Source organism: Odontesthes bonariensis, chromosome 7 (genome assembly GCF_027942865.1).
Source record: "Odontesthes bonariensis isolate fOdoBon6 chromosome 7, fOdoBon6.hap1, whole genome shotgun sequence".
Classification (NCBI taxonomy): domain Eukaryota; kingdom Metazoa; phylum Chordata; class Actinopteri; order Atheriniformes; family Atherinopsidae; genus Odontesthes; species Odontesthes bonariensis.
The window spans coordinates 38,298,650-38,312,996 of record NC_134512.1 but is presented as its reverse complement, the minus strand read 5'-3'; positions in this window follow the sequence as shown (position 1 = coordinate 38,312,996).

The window sequence follows — 14,347 nt, the reverse complement described above, 5'->3', positions numbered from 1 at the left end:
TTTTTCCATTCTTTTTTTTAAGTTGAATTTTTTTCCACTGAATTTTTTTAAGTTGAATTTTTTTTCCATTCTTTTTTTTAAGTTGAATTTTTTTCCACTGAATTTTTTGAAGTTGAATTTATTTCCACAGAATTGTTTTTTAGATGCTGAATTTTTTTCCACTGATTTGTTTTTAAATTGTTTTTTTTATTTTACACTGTTGGTTTTTCAAATTCAAAGTCTGATTTTGATGCTGTAAAAATTCAATATAAGAAATTCGTATTCAAACTCTGATGGCACAGAAAAACTTCCATAAACTGCATCAACCTGAGTGACTGAACCGTGTCGTGTGTTACCTGGAGCTGCCACCGGGGGGCAGCATCGTGTCTTTGATCAAAGCCCTTCCAACTGAGGCCGAAGCTCCCTCCCGACCTTCTGTCGTCGTGTGAACTCTGTGCATCTCCGTGTGTGATGTGGGTCTGTAGCCGTAGATGTAGAAACTGTAGATGTAGTGGTGCATTGTGTCCCTGAAGGGCTCCCGTACGTGTCCCATCTATACATGTAAAGCATTCCCTCGCAGCCACATGCAGTGTTTTCATGTGCATGAGCTCTGAATCCATTTCATTCTGACATTTTAAACTCCCGAGGTCTCATTTCCAGTACTGCCAAGCCAGGACTCCGTGCGTTTTCCTGATGTGTTCAACTTATTGTGGATTTCTCTGACTGTGTTCTGGAGTCGTTGGCTCAGGACGAGCTGTTTGCACTACATTTAGTCTCATCATGTTGTTGTTGTTGGTGGAATTGTCCCAAAGTGTTCGATGTTTAATGAATTCTATTAAATCAAAATGTGTACAAATAAACTGTCTTAATGATTTAAAGGAAACGACATTCACTGAAGTGATTTTAAGAACGAAAAGATTGTCCACGTGTAGCCGCAGCTTCAGATCAGCTGACTGATCTGCACATTCATTCATTTTGAAAAATGACTTCATAAAGGAAGATTTCATAAAGTCTGACAGCCTGATCAAATCAAATTTATTTGTAGCACATTTCATGTACAGAACAGTTCAAAGTGCTTCACATAAAATAAAAGCATTGCAGCAGGGAGTGGAAGAAGCATTAAAAATACATAAAAGAATATAAAGAGAAACAGATAAAATCATTAAAATGATTAAAAACAAGCAACAGTCCAGATAAGTTCACAGATATCGTGCAGATTTCATGCATAGACACATGAGAACAGAAATGTCTTTAACCTGGATTTAAAAATGTCTCCATTTGGTGAAAGTTTAATCTCCACTGGCAGTTTGTTCCACTTGTTTGCAGCATAACAGCTAAATGCTGCTTCTCCATGTTTAGTCTGGACTCTGGACTGGACCAGCTGACCTGAGTCCTTGGATCTCAGAGCTCTGCTGGCTTTATATTCTCTGAACAGATCACAGATGTAAACCATCAACAGGCTTTTAAAATCTATTCTGTGACTGGTGTCACAGTAATGTGGGAAAGACACTCACACCCAGGATAACCTTCAAAGTATTCAGGCTTTATTTAATGCCTGCATCATGTAAAGTAAACAAACTGAGATAAGGGACTGCCAGCTCTCACCCAGGTCACAGACTGTTCACCCTCCTCCCCTCCAGGAGGCGCTACAGGTCCCTCCAGAACCAGCAGGTTCAGGAACAGTTTTTACCCCTCAGCTGTCACCCTGCTAAACTATACACAGAGGTGCTCATGTGCCTATATTGTACATACATATTAGTATATTCATCTTCCTACACCTGCTGTTTTTTTACTGTTAAATATCATACTGTATATATTTTTTAACACTGTATATAATAGCATATTTATTTTTCATACCTACACTAATCAACATACTGTATATATTCTATAGTATAGTCAACCATACCTGTAGTGATCTATAATACATAATACATCGTGTATATATTAGGGCTGGGCGAGTTAACTCGTTATTATCGCGTTAACTCGTTAATTATTGAACGCCGATAAATATTTTATTAACACAGATTTAATTATCTTTTTTTTTTCAAAATGTTAAAAAAATGTTTTGGGGGGGCTTTTGTGCCTTTAATGGAAAGTTCAGAGAGACAGGAAGCAGGGAGCAGAGAGAGGGGGAACAACATGCAGCACAGGGCTGTCCGATGCGGATCTCGCGCCTGCTCAACCCACTACAACCACCCGTGTTTTATTATCTATTTTATTGTTGTAAAAGTCTGTTGCTCACATGCTTTTATTTTTGTAAAAGTCTGTTGCTCACAGGCTTTTATTTTTGTAAAAGTCTGTTGCTCACAGGCTTTTATTTTTGTAAAAGTCTGTTGCTCACAGGCTTTTATTCTGTAAAAGTCTGTTGCTCACAGGCTTTTATTCTGTAAAAGTCTGTTGCTCACATGCTTTTATTTTTGTAAAAGTCTGTTGCTCCCAGGCTTTTATTTTGTAAAAGTCTGTCGCTCACAGGCTTTTATTTTGTAAAAGTCTGTTGCTCACAGGCTTTTATTTTGTAAAAGTCTGTTGCTCACAGGCTTTTATTCTGTAAAAGTCTGTTGCTCACATGCTTTTATTTTTGTAAAAGTCTGTTGCTCACAGGCTTTTATTTTTGTAAAAGTCTGTTGCTCACAGGCTTTTATTTTTGTAAAAGTCTGTTGCTCACAGGCTTTTATTCTGTAAAAGTCTGCTGCTGTCTGCTGTGGAACAGGAAAAGAAAGTAATCGGCGGATCCACCAAACATGGAGAAGGGTACGGAACTTTTACTCGGCCATTTTCATTTTAAAGTTCTTCCAGACGGCGGAGTCGACAGAACCAAAGTCATCTGTAAACACTGCCAAGTTGAATTGTCTTCTCAGCATAGTAGTTCCAGTCTAAAATATCACTTAAAGGCAAAACACACAACTGATAGCAGCAAGTCATTCAAGGAAACAGACAGTGGAGCGAGGCTTCTACATAAAAACTACAGAAAGATGCTGATGTTAAAAGTGTGTTTGCACAACAAATGTTATGGCACTTTCATTCATATGGCAGCACATTTAAAATAAAGCTAAATGCTAAAAGCTATACACTACTTTTGGATTCATTTTTGGATTCTGCGTACAAATGAGATTAATCGTGATTAATCAGGGAAATCATGTGATTAATTAGATTAAACATTTTAATCGTTGCCCAGCCCTAACTGTATATATTTATTTTAGCACATTCACTGCATCATATAGTATATTCAGTTCACACCTGCACAGCCCATTTATACATACTTTGCACTTTTCGTTAGATGCTAAACTGCATTTCGTTGTTCAAGTAGTTGTTACTGTGTTCAATGACAATAAAGTTTAATGTAATCTAATCTAATCTAGTAAAAGTTAGAAACTTTGATTAAGTGTCGAAAGAAGCGGACTAAAGGAGACTAACTCCTGGATGATGGCTGTGTGCAGCTCTCCCACCAAACCTCTGCTGCCTTTTAACGCTTAAAACTGCTAATCGTTCAGAACCGTCACAAAAAGGTTGATTTAGTGCCTGCAAACAGAATTAAAACCTCTGAGAGGCATTCACCATCAACGAACTTTAACTACAATGTCACTTTAATCACACTGTCATTTTAATTTTTATCGACGCCCTATTTTTCTTTATTTTTATTTTTAATTTATTTTTATTTTTATTTATTTTTTATTTTATTTTATTTTATTTTATTTTATTTTATTTTATTTTATTTTATTTTATTTTATTTTTTATTTATTTGCTAAATATTTTATTTATTTTATTATTTTATTATTTTATTTTTTGTCACCCCTTTTGTGTTTTTATTTTATTTTTCTTTGTGATTCCATTTTCTTGCTCTTCTTTTAATGTACCGCTCTTCGCCCTTCTAATTGCCCTTCGGAGATAAATAAAGATTTTTCTGATTCTGATTCTGAATGGACGTGCACGTTGTCATCAAGTCAAAGGAGGTGTTATCAGAGCAGAAAATGGCCGATTTACTTAGATTATAACACGGGATAGAGACAGTGGATCTCACTACAGAGTAAATTCTGTCATTAGCAGAAAGGATGTTTGACTTGTCGTGGTGACTCCAGCTTTATTCTCACAGATTTAGAATAACTTTGTATGAATACTTTGTCCTCTCCAAACTATGAGCTGCATGCTCAGTAAACCCAGTTTTCCCCCTGGGCTGACCTCATTATAAAAAGGTCCATTAATGTGCAGAAACCTCCCAAACAAACAAAGATTCCACCCACACACATGAGTGTTGTCCGGTCCGCTCTCTGCAGTCAGGAACCGCCTCACTGAGGCTGTAAAAGCCACATTCATCTCCTCAGCCGGGTTGCTGTGACCCGCTCCTCAGACAAACTTCCCCCTCCGGTCTCCGACTGGTCCAGAAAGCAGCAGGCTGGGCTTCTTACTGGTTCTGATGGTCTGTCAGAACCATCTGTTTGAGGTAAAGCCGGCAGAGCTCACTGTGGTTGCTGCCACTTTCTCCCTTTAAATGAAATGAAATGCCAGCCAAGTTCGTCCCCAGTTGGTGATCAGTTTCGGGGCGTCAGTTGGGTACGGCAGCTGCCACTTCTTGGCTCCAGGGGAAAATGGAAATGTTCGTTTTTCTTTTTTTTTTTTTTTTAAATGAATTTATGGAATTACTCTGTGTCAATTTGTATTGATTATTCTATTATTTAATACATATAAATGAACTATAATTGAAATTCTGAACAACACAATCATTTATCTAAGTATCATCTTCCCTTTTGTGGTATCTCCCAGCCCCCCCCCCCCCCCCCCCTCCCTCACTCCCTCCCACGAGATGACGGAGCCTGGAGGTCAAAGCGGATGTTATTAGCGGGATTTTTTGTTTGCTAATTAATGTAAAATATGAAAAGGAACAGAAAACTTTAGATTTATTTATCACCAAAAAAAGGGCCGGTGATGATGGGTCCAATGTTGCCCCAGCGGCAGAGGAAGGAGGACCAGGAAGTGAAGGCGGGATTCAGGCTGTTATCAAGGCTGTCCACTTCAGCCCCTCTCCCGCTAATGCTAATGCTAATACTAATACTAATGCTAATGCTAATGCTAATACTAATACTAATACTAATGCTAATGCTAATGCTAATACTAATGCTAATACTAATGCTAATACTAATGCTAATGCTAATGCTAATACTAATGCTAATGCTATTGCCAATGCTAATGCTAACAGGGAGACGGAAACGAGTCCATTGTTATGTTAGCGGCTATGTGAGTGAGACTGCATTTGCACACAGATAAGCTACACAGCAGACTTTTGTGGTGATTATTTGCTGGGCATGTAAATTTATTGATTGATACTGTAGTCATGTGACTATAGTGACCTTGCCACACCTTAGCTTTGGCTGAATTGACGCCGCTGACCTCAGAGTTCACAGTGTTGAGTGGAAGCAGCTGCTGTCCTACGAGTGAAACAACGAGCTCAGGGGCAATCCGCCCCAGGAAAAGCCCAGTCTGCTCTGATTGGTCAGCTCCGTTGGCCTGATCAGGCTCCATCCACTGATCCACAGACCAGAAGTCAGTACTCAGAGTTCAGGTTTAGGAATCAACCATTTCTGTTTTGTCTGGAAGTGTCAGACCTGGGCTTAAAGGAGGACTCAGATGCAGAGTATCCAATTGGGCAGATTGTATTACATATATCCAACCACCAGTGTCGGTCAAGTTACTTTTAAAAAGTAATTAGTTACAGTGACTAGTTACTGCTCCCAAAAAGTAATTGAGTTAGTAACTCAGTTACCACATTGTAAAAGTAATTAGTTACTCAGCAAAGTAACTGTGGCGTTATTTTTTATGTTCTATAACGCTGTTACGTTCTATAACATCTTTAACATCAAATACAGTAATTTAGAACATTCTGTATTTATTTGAACTCAATAGATTGCAGCCTGCCATATGATGCATAGAAATAAAAACATAAATATTGAATATAAAATGGTGATGGTGGTCACCTGTTTCTGACCCGAGTTTCGAGTGGCTCCGTCTCCTTCGCTGGGGCTCACGCTAGCTGCCTTTGGGCCTGGGGTTGGGTTAGCTAGCTGCCTTTGGGCCTGGGGTTGGGTTAGCTAGCTGCCTTTGGGGTTGGGTTAGCTAGCTGCCTTTGGGCCTGGGGTTGGGTTAGCTAGCTGCCTTTGGGCCTGGGGTTGGGTTAACTAGCTGCCTTTGGGCTTGGGGTTGGATTAGCTAGCTGCCTTTGGGCCTGAGGTTGGATTAGCTAGCTGCCTTTGGGCCTGAGGTTGGGTTAACTAGCTGCCTTTGGGCTTGGGGTTGGGTTAGCTAGCTGCCTTTGGGCCTGGGGTTGGGTTAACTAGCTGCATTTGGGCCTGGGGTTGGGTTAGCTAGCTGCCTTTGGGCTTGGGGTTGGATTGGCTAACTGCCTTTGGGCCTGGGGTTGGGTTAGCTAGCTGCATTTGGGCCTGGGGTTGGGCTAGCAGCTGCATTTGGGCCTGGGGTTGGGTTAGCAGCTGCATTTGGGCCTGAGGTTGGGTTAGCTAGCTGCATTTGGGCCTGGGGTTGGGTTAGCAGCTGCATTTGGGCCTGGGGTTGGGCTAGCAGCTGCATTTGGGCCTGGGGTTGGGCTAGCTAGCTGGCTTTGGGCCTGGGGTTGGGTTAGCAGCTGCATTTGGGCCTGGGGTTGGGTTAGCAGCTGCATTTGGGCCTGGGGTTGGGCTAGCAGCTGCATTTGGGCCTGGGGTTGGGTTAGCTAGCTGCATTTGGGCCTGGGGTTGGGCTAGCAGCTGCATTTGGGCCTGGGGTTGGGTTAGCAGCTGCCTTTGGGCCTGGGGTTTGGTTAGCAGCTGCCTTTGGGCCTGGGGTTGGGTTAGCTAGCTGCATTTGGGCTTGGGGTTAGGTTAGCAGCTGCAGAAGCAACAAGTGTCATATTCGCATGGGTTGATGTAAGGTGCTTCATTAGATTTGAGTTACTTGAGGCAGACGTGGATAAAGTTTTTTTCCCTGGGCATAGCGTGCATGTTACATACACATTCTTGCCTTTTATCTCCACGAGTGAGAAGTAGTGCTGGTACTTCCAGTTAGAGAACGCTACCTTTGAACTTCCCTGGCTCGTCGCCATTGTCGCTGTCTTGTGTGTGTTTTGTCGTCAGTGCGTGCAGTGAGACAGCGTGAGCAGGGCATCCGCCCACACAGCCAATCATCATCGTATTTCCAACGGTGTCATCATCCCCACCCCTGCTCTCTCCAGGCAGCATGCAGCTGATGTGTAGCCGAAAGCCAACAACCAAATTGTAGTAACGCGCCACTTTAAATTCTCAGTAACGATAACGGCGTTGTAACGACGCAGGGAGACGCAGACTATCAGACACATGAGGGCAACGGGAATCAGGTGGACACGATCAGGAATCAGCGAAGATACTCCAACGGGGGACATATGAGGAAGAGCAAGAGACCTGAAACAAGAGGAGAGATACTCTTCAAAACAAAACAGGAAATGACAAAACATGGAGACAGGACAAAAACCCAACTTGACCTCACCGTGTGACAGGAAGTGTTGCACCCTGATGTTTGGGGGATGTAAACCACAAGATGTGCACCAATCAGCCACAACATTAAAACCACTGACCAGCAGGGTGAGTAACACTTTTAAATGGTTACAGCAGATATACGTAAAAAAGCTGTAATCAGTTTGATTTCATGGGGACGTGAATGTTGCACCGAAATGCTGCAGAATGCAGAGACCGAAGCTGTGTGTCGGGAATAAACTGATAAATTAGGACAGACACCAATGTTTTGACAGGATGCAGATTATTTTCTGTTCATCATGGCTGTCGGTTTGTAATATTTCTGTTTGGGACGGAGGGAGGAAGCTGGTGTCCCCAGAGCGAGGCCACAAAGACATGGAAACATGCAAACTTCATCCAGAAAGTGTCACACCGCGGTGAGGTCAAGCGGGTTTTTTGTCTCGTCTCCATGTCATGTTTTGTCACTTCCTGTTTTATTTTGAAAGATTAACTCTCCCTTTAGTTTCAGGTCACTTGCTCTTCCTCTCGTGTCCCAGTCTGATTGTGGCATGAATGATTCCACCTGTTCCCTGTTAACCCTGTGTGTATAAGAGTCTGTGTTCGAAACCGCATACTACATACTACATACTACATAATACATACTACATACTGCATACTACATACTACATACTGCATACTACATACTACATACTACATACTGCATACTACATACTACATACTACATACTGCATACTACATACTACATACTGCATACTACATACTACATACTGCATACTACATACTGCATACTGCATACTACATACTACATACTGCATACTGCATACTACATACTACATACTGCATACTGCATACTGCATACTGCATACTACATACTACATACTGCATACTGCATACTACATACTACATACTGCATACTACATACTGCATACTGCATACTTCATACTTCCATACTGCATACTCATCGATCAGACGGTATGCAGAGCGTTTACCCACAATGCATTTCGCTCCTGCCCGAGCCGAAATCAGCCGGCCTGAAGCTGATTTCGCTTAAGCTCTAAACTCTGTAAACTTTAGCAACATTTGAAACATTTTCAGGAGAGAAAGTAATCGTTTAGATCCCCAACGTGTTGAAAATCTGTCAAAATACCGGCTGTTTACAATTTTGTTCTCACGAATTCGGCGCTACTAAAGCTAGCCGCAGTGAGCAACGCACTTCCGGTTATTTTCACAAAATAAAATACCCGTTGCCTTTTATCATAGGGAAAGCCATTACCATACAATTGGTGCTTTTGTTTTGAAAACAGGAAGTGAACCTGCCCTCGTTGTAGCTAGCTTGAAACTGCCGTTTTGACAGGAAATGACGATCGGTGACGTCACGTTACGTTGCATCTTGGGTAGTTTGAGTATGAGTAGTAACCTCATAATGCATACCCAACATTTCAGAGAATCTAGTATGCATCCGGGAACTTCTGCTTACTCAAACTCGCATACTAACTCAAAAAGTTAGTAGGAGTAGTAGGAGTAGTATGCGGTTTGGAACACAGCCTTCTTCTGCACGGCCCTCTGAACAGCACTCTTCTTCTGCATGACATTTATGGCAACAAGACGACTGCTTTTCCGTGTAGAGTGACCCATTACACTGATAAATGTAAAGGGTTAAAAAAATGCTCAAAGTGTGTTTTTTGTGGTCGTTTTTTTCCGTTAAATATATTTTTAGATATTTGATCGATCGCTGTAACTGTTGACGTGATGCTTCCTTCTCAGTGTCCTCGGTCTCGTCACATCATTGCAGACCTACTCCACGACGTTCAACGGGACTTTTTCCTGTTTCTTTGTGACTTTTACTGGCTGTGCGATGAGTCTGGAGAAGCTGAAACTCCGGCCCTGCTTGTTGCACGGCTGTGTCATGTGTGTCTGGGTCTGGTATTAATTAGACGGAGCAGGGCATTGGTGGTGTGACACTGCTGACTGGCCTTTCACAGCTCATTACATGGCATCCAATCAGAGCGCAGCCAGCGTGACCGCTGTTTATTTATACGCAGAGCTGGAAATGGGACCGAGCCTCGAACACTGGAACACTCCGGCACATTGTCCCGATCAACACAAGCAGATTATTGATGCAGGCGTACAGAATGTGAGCCTTTCACCAGAGATCAGCGCAGCTTTCCTCCTTCTGAACCTCTGTTAAGGTGCAGAGGGAGAAGATGTTCAGCCTTCTGGTGTCACCGGGACATTATCGTTAAAAATCTTACCAAGTATATTTGTCTCATTGAGTATCTCATTACACTTAATATAAGAAACAACTGCCTAACAAGCACCATTTCAGCCAGATATAGGGACTTGTTTGAAGACAATACATCTGGAATATCTTGTTAAATGAAAAAGTCTTGAAAACAAATTGTTTTGAGTCACATGTCAAATGAAACAAGCTTTTTTTTTTTACATTTGAAGAGGTTTTTAAGCTAATTTCAAGATCACTTTTAACTCAAAAGTCCTAAATATCACATCTTATTTAAAAAAATCTTGACAAGCCGATTTTCACTAGTTCCTTTGGCAGATTTTTTTTGCTTATTTCAAGCAAAAACGTCTTTTATTTGTTGTTTTTTTTACTTATTTTTGGAGGGGCATTTTTTCCAGTGTAGAAATACAACAGTTTATAGGTCAATTCTGCAAGAACTGCACTGAGCCATCATTATGTGCATCTCTAACGTTTCTGGACCTTAGAAAAGGTTGATGGAAGCAATAAACTAAAGGTTAAGGACCCAAATGCAGGAGAAGAAGGTGAAGACAGGCAGTGACGATAAACTGCACACTGGAAAAAATGCCCCTCCAAAAATAAGTAAGAAAAAAAAATAAATAAAAGACGTTTTTGCTTGAAATAAGCAAAAAAATCTGCCAATGGAACTAGTGAAAATCGGCATGTCAAGATTTCTTGAAATAAGATGTGATATTTAGGACTTTTGAGATAAAAGTGATCTTGAAATTAGCTTAAAAACCTCTTCAAATGGAAAAAAAAAAGCTTGTTTCATGTGAAATATGACTCAAAACAATTTGTTTTCAAGACTTTTTCATTTAACAAGATATTCCAGATGTATTGTCTTCAAACAAGTCCCTATATCTGGCTGAAATGGTGCTTGTTAGGCAGTTGTGTCTTATATTAAGTGTAATGAGATACTCAATGAGACAAAGATACTTGGTAAGATTTAGATTTTTTCCTCTGATTCAGGCTTACGGTTTGCAGCTGTCCAACATCAGGTGACTTTCCTCCGCTCTTTTTTTTTTTTTTTGCTCCACTGATGTATTTTGACACTATACATACAAACACAACTACGATGCATTCACAGACACTCTGGAAATACCACGCTCAGCAAACATGTCGGGTTTGTACAAGCCCAGCTGTGTAGCATAAATCTGACGGGTTTGTTTGGGTTTAACCGCTCAAATGAAGTGTGTGTTGGGGACACAAACTGCGTTGCAACACGACTCCTGCTTTGCATAGGCGTGTGTGCGTGCACGTGAGCGTGCACGTGTGTGTGTGACCGAGCCCTGTGATGCAGATGCACTTCCTCCTAGATTAAGTGTTAAAGTCAGGGTGGTCCCGGTCTGAGGGTGGTAATCCTGCTGCTGTGTACACGTTCTCCTGCCAGTGTTCATGCACACACGTATACACACACATATACACCCCATCCTCACGGGACTGGGACTGTTTGTTTACAGTTGGTGGAAAAAAAAAGCTGCAGATGTTGAAAAGTTTTCACATCTCTGTGGTGAATCTGAGAGTGACGCCATGGTGTGCAGCATGAGGAGTGTTGTCTTCAGGTTTTGGAGCTTTACCAGCAGCTTGCTCATGTTAAACACACAGTAAATATTAGTTTCTTTGTGTTGGAGTCACAGCAAAATAAATACGCTGAAATAATCTCAGTGTTTAGGCTGAACGTCCGACAGCAGACAGGGATCACTGCCGAGCTGAGAGGGAGGGATGCTACTAAAATATTCATCGGGCTTTGAAATCTTGGTTGGATGTCACAAAAATAAACAACGGAACATGACCGTGAGCGCTTTGAAGTCGCGTCCACGCTGAATCAAAAGCACTCCAAACATTTTGGAATATTAATGGAGGCTTTGGTGTGGTTTGGCACAGAAAAGCAGAGGCGCACGCAGACATGAACAGACTCTCAGCGGGCACTCAGACGTCACCGTGTTTCCAGAAGTGATCTCATTTGGACGTGAGACGGTGGCGCTGAGCAGTGAGGCGCAAACACTGGATGGACTGAAATCTGTGAGGCCTGAAGCCGGTTTAATGGGGGAGTTATTTTCACAAGGACGGAACCTAACTGATGAGTCAGAAAAGTTTTCGAGCTGGGGCCTCGTGGCCGTCAGCTGCGTCCATCTTCTGTTCAGTTCATGGATTCACAGTCTGACAGCTCACACCAGCCCGAATGAATTCTACACATTCTGTACATTTACTTACTTCTGGGTCGCCATGGTAACGCGTAAAAAAAGAGGAGAGCGACCTGCAGCTTTTACGGATTTAATCTGTCATTCGTGTTTCACAATAAATTGTGGGATAAATTATTATTAAACATGAAAATTGACACTTTTTTTTAATCCTAAAAGTACTTTATCAAACAGCACAAGGTCAGATGCCCCCAAACTGATCCTGTAATAACTAACTAATAAGTTATTCTGGACACTAAAGTCCTTGTTAAAGGTTTAACTTTCTTCTTCCCACAGTCCACTGGACTAATCTCACATGCCCCTCCAAAAATAAGTAAAAAAACAACAAATAAAAGACGTTTTTGCTTGAAATAAGCAAAAAAATCTGCCAATGGAACTAGTGAAAATCGGCCTGTCAAGATTTCTTGAAATAAGATGTGATATTTGGGACTATTGAGATAAAAGTGATCTTGAAATTAGCTTAAAAACCTCTTCAAATGGAAAAAAAAGCTTGTTTCATATGATATGTGACTCAAAACAATTTGTTTTCAAGACTTTTTCATTTAACAAGATATTCCAGATGTATTGTCTTCAAACAAGTCCCTATATCTGGCTGAAATAGAACTTGTTAGGCAGTTGTGTCTGATATTAAGTGTAATGAGATATTTGGACTAGAAATGAGACAAAAATACTTGGTAAGACTTTGATTTTTTCCAGTGCTGAATTGGCTTGAATTGGACTGTATCTGTTGCATTTGTTGTGATTTGGCGCTTTATAAATAAAACTGAATTCAAATGTTGTTGTTGCCTGAACCCAACCAGGAAGTGTTTCAGCATTATTAACTGAATGTAACTCAGAAGTGTAACTCCTGTGATTAACATGCATCCCATGGCCGAACGGTCCACTTTAAGTTCCCCTCGGGCCTGATGGAGCTCCTGTTGGTGCACCGCGCGTCTCTCCGTGTGCACGTCTGTTGTTTCCTCGCTGTAAACAGCGTCAGTCCTGCTCTGGAGGACATTAGACGTATGGAACTCTGTGCCAGGAAACCTTACTTGATTAGCAGCTAATGTGGCCTGAACCAAGCCCATCCATCTTCATCACAGCCCCGCCCTCCTGCCGGTGCTGAGTGTGTATTTGGACAAGTGAGGGCGGTTTATGTAGAGAGTGAAAAAATATAATAAACACTTGGATTAGAAGTCCTTTTGAAGCAGCGAGCTGCAGACTGTGTGATTTAGCGCTGAGCGGGGACTTGATTGCACATGAAACAGAGATAGTGTAACCTCCCAGAGCTGTAGCCATATTTCTCTCCAACATTTGTCTGCTTGGTCTAAAACTGAGTCATCCAGACAACATTTAGTCAGCTCCAAAAGCTCCGAGTGATCAACGTTCATCCCCCACAGAAACTGGACCGTTCACTGAAACTGTCCTGTTTCCTGTTTCCTACCACACATGAGGCACTTCTCTCCATTAAGTGAAGGTGCCCTGATCTATCTATCTATCTATCTATCTATCTATCTATCTATCTATCTATCTATCTATCTATCTATCTATCTATCTATCTATCTATCTATCTATCTATCTATCTATCTTTCTATCTATCTATCTATCTATCCATGTACGTATCTATCTATCTATCTATCTATCTATCTATCTATCTATCTATCTATCTATCTATCTATCTATCTATCTATCTATCTATCTTTCTATCTATCTATCTATCTATCCATGTACGTATCTATCTATCTATCTATCTATCTATCTATCTATCTATCTATCTATCTATCTATCTATCTATCTATCTATCTATCTATCTATCTATCCATGTACGTATCTATCTATCTATCTATCTATCTATCTATCTATCTATCTATCTATCTATCTATCTATCTATCTATCTATCTATCTATCTATCCATGTACGTATCTATCTATCCATGTACGTATCTATCTATCTATCTATCTATCTATCTATCTATCTATCTATCTATCTATCTATCTATCTATCTATCTATCTATCCATGTACGTATCTATCTATCTATCTATCTATCTATCTATCTATCTATCTATCTATCTATCTATCTATCTATCTATCTATCTATCCATGTACGTATCTATCTATCTATCTATCTATCTATCTATCTATCTATCTATCTATCTATCTATCTATCTATCTATCTATCCATCTATCCATCCATCTATCTATCTATCTATCTATCTATCTATCTATCTATCTATCTATCTATCTATCTATCTATCTATCTATCTATCTATCTATCTATCTATCTATCTATCTATCTATCTATCCGTCGACTGAAGCATCAAACAGAATTCTTAAAAGAGTTTCATTGGAGATTTACAGAGAAAAATTGGAAGGTATGTATCATTTTCCAGTTTTTGAATAATCCCATCTCACACACACACACACACACACACACACA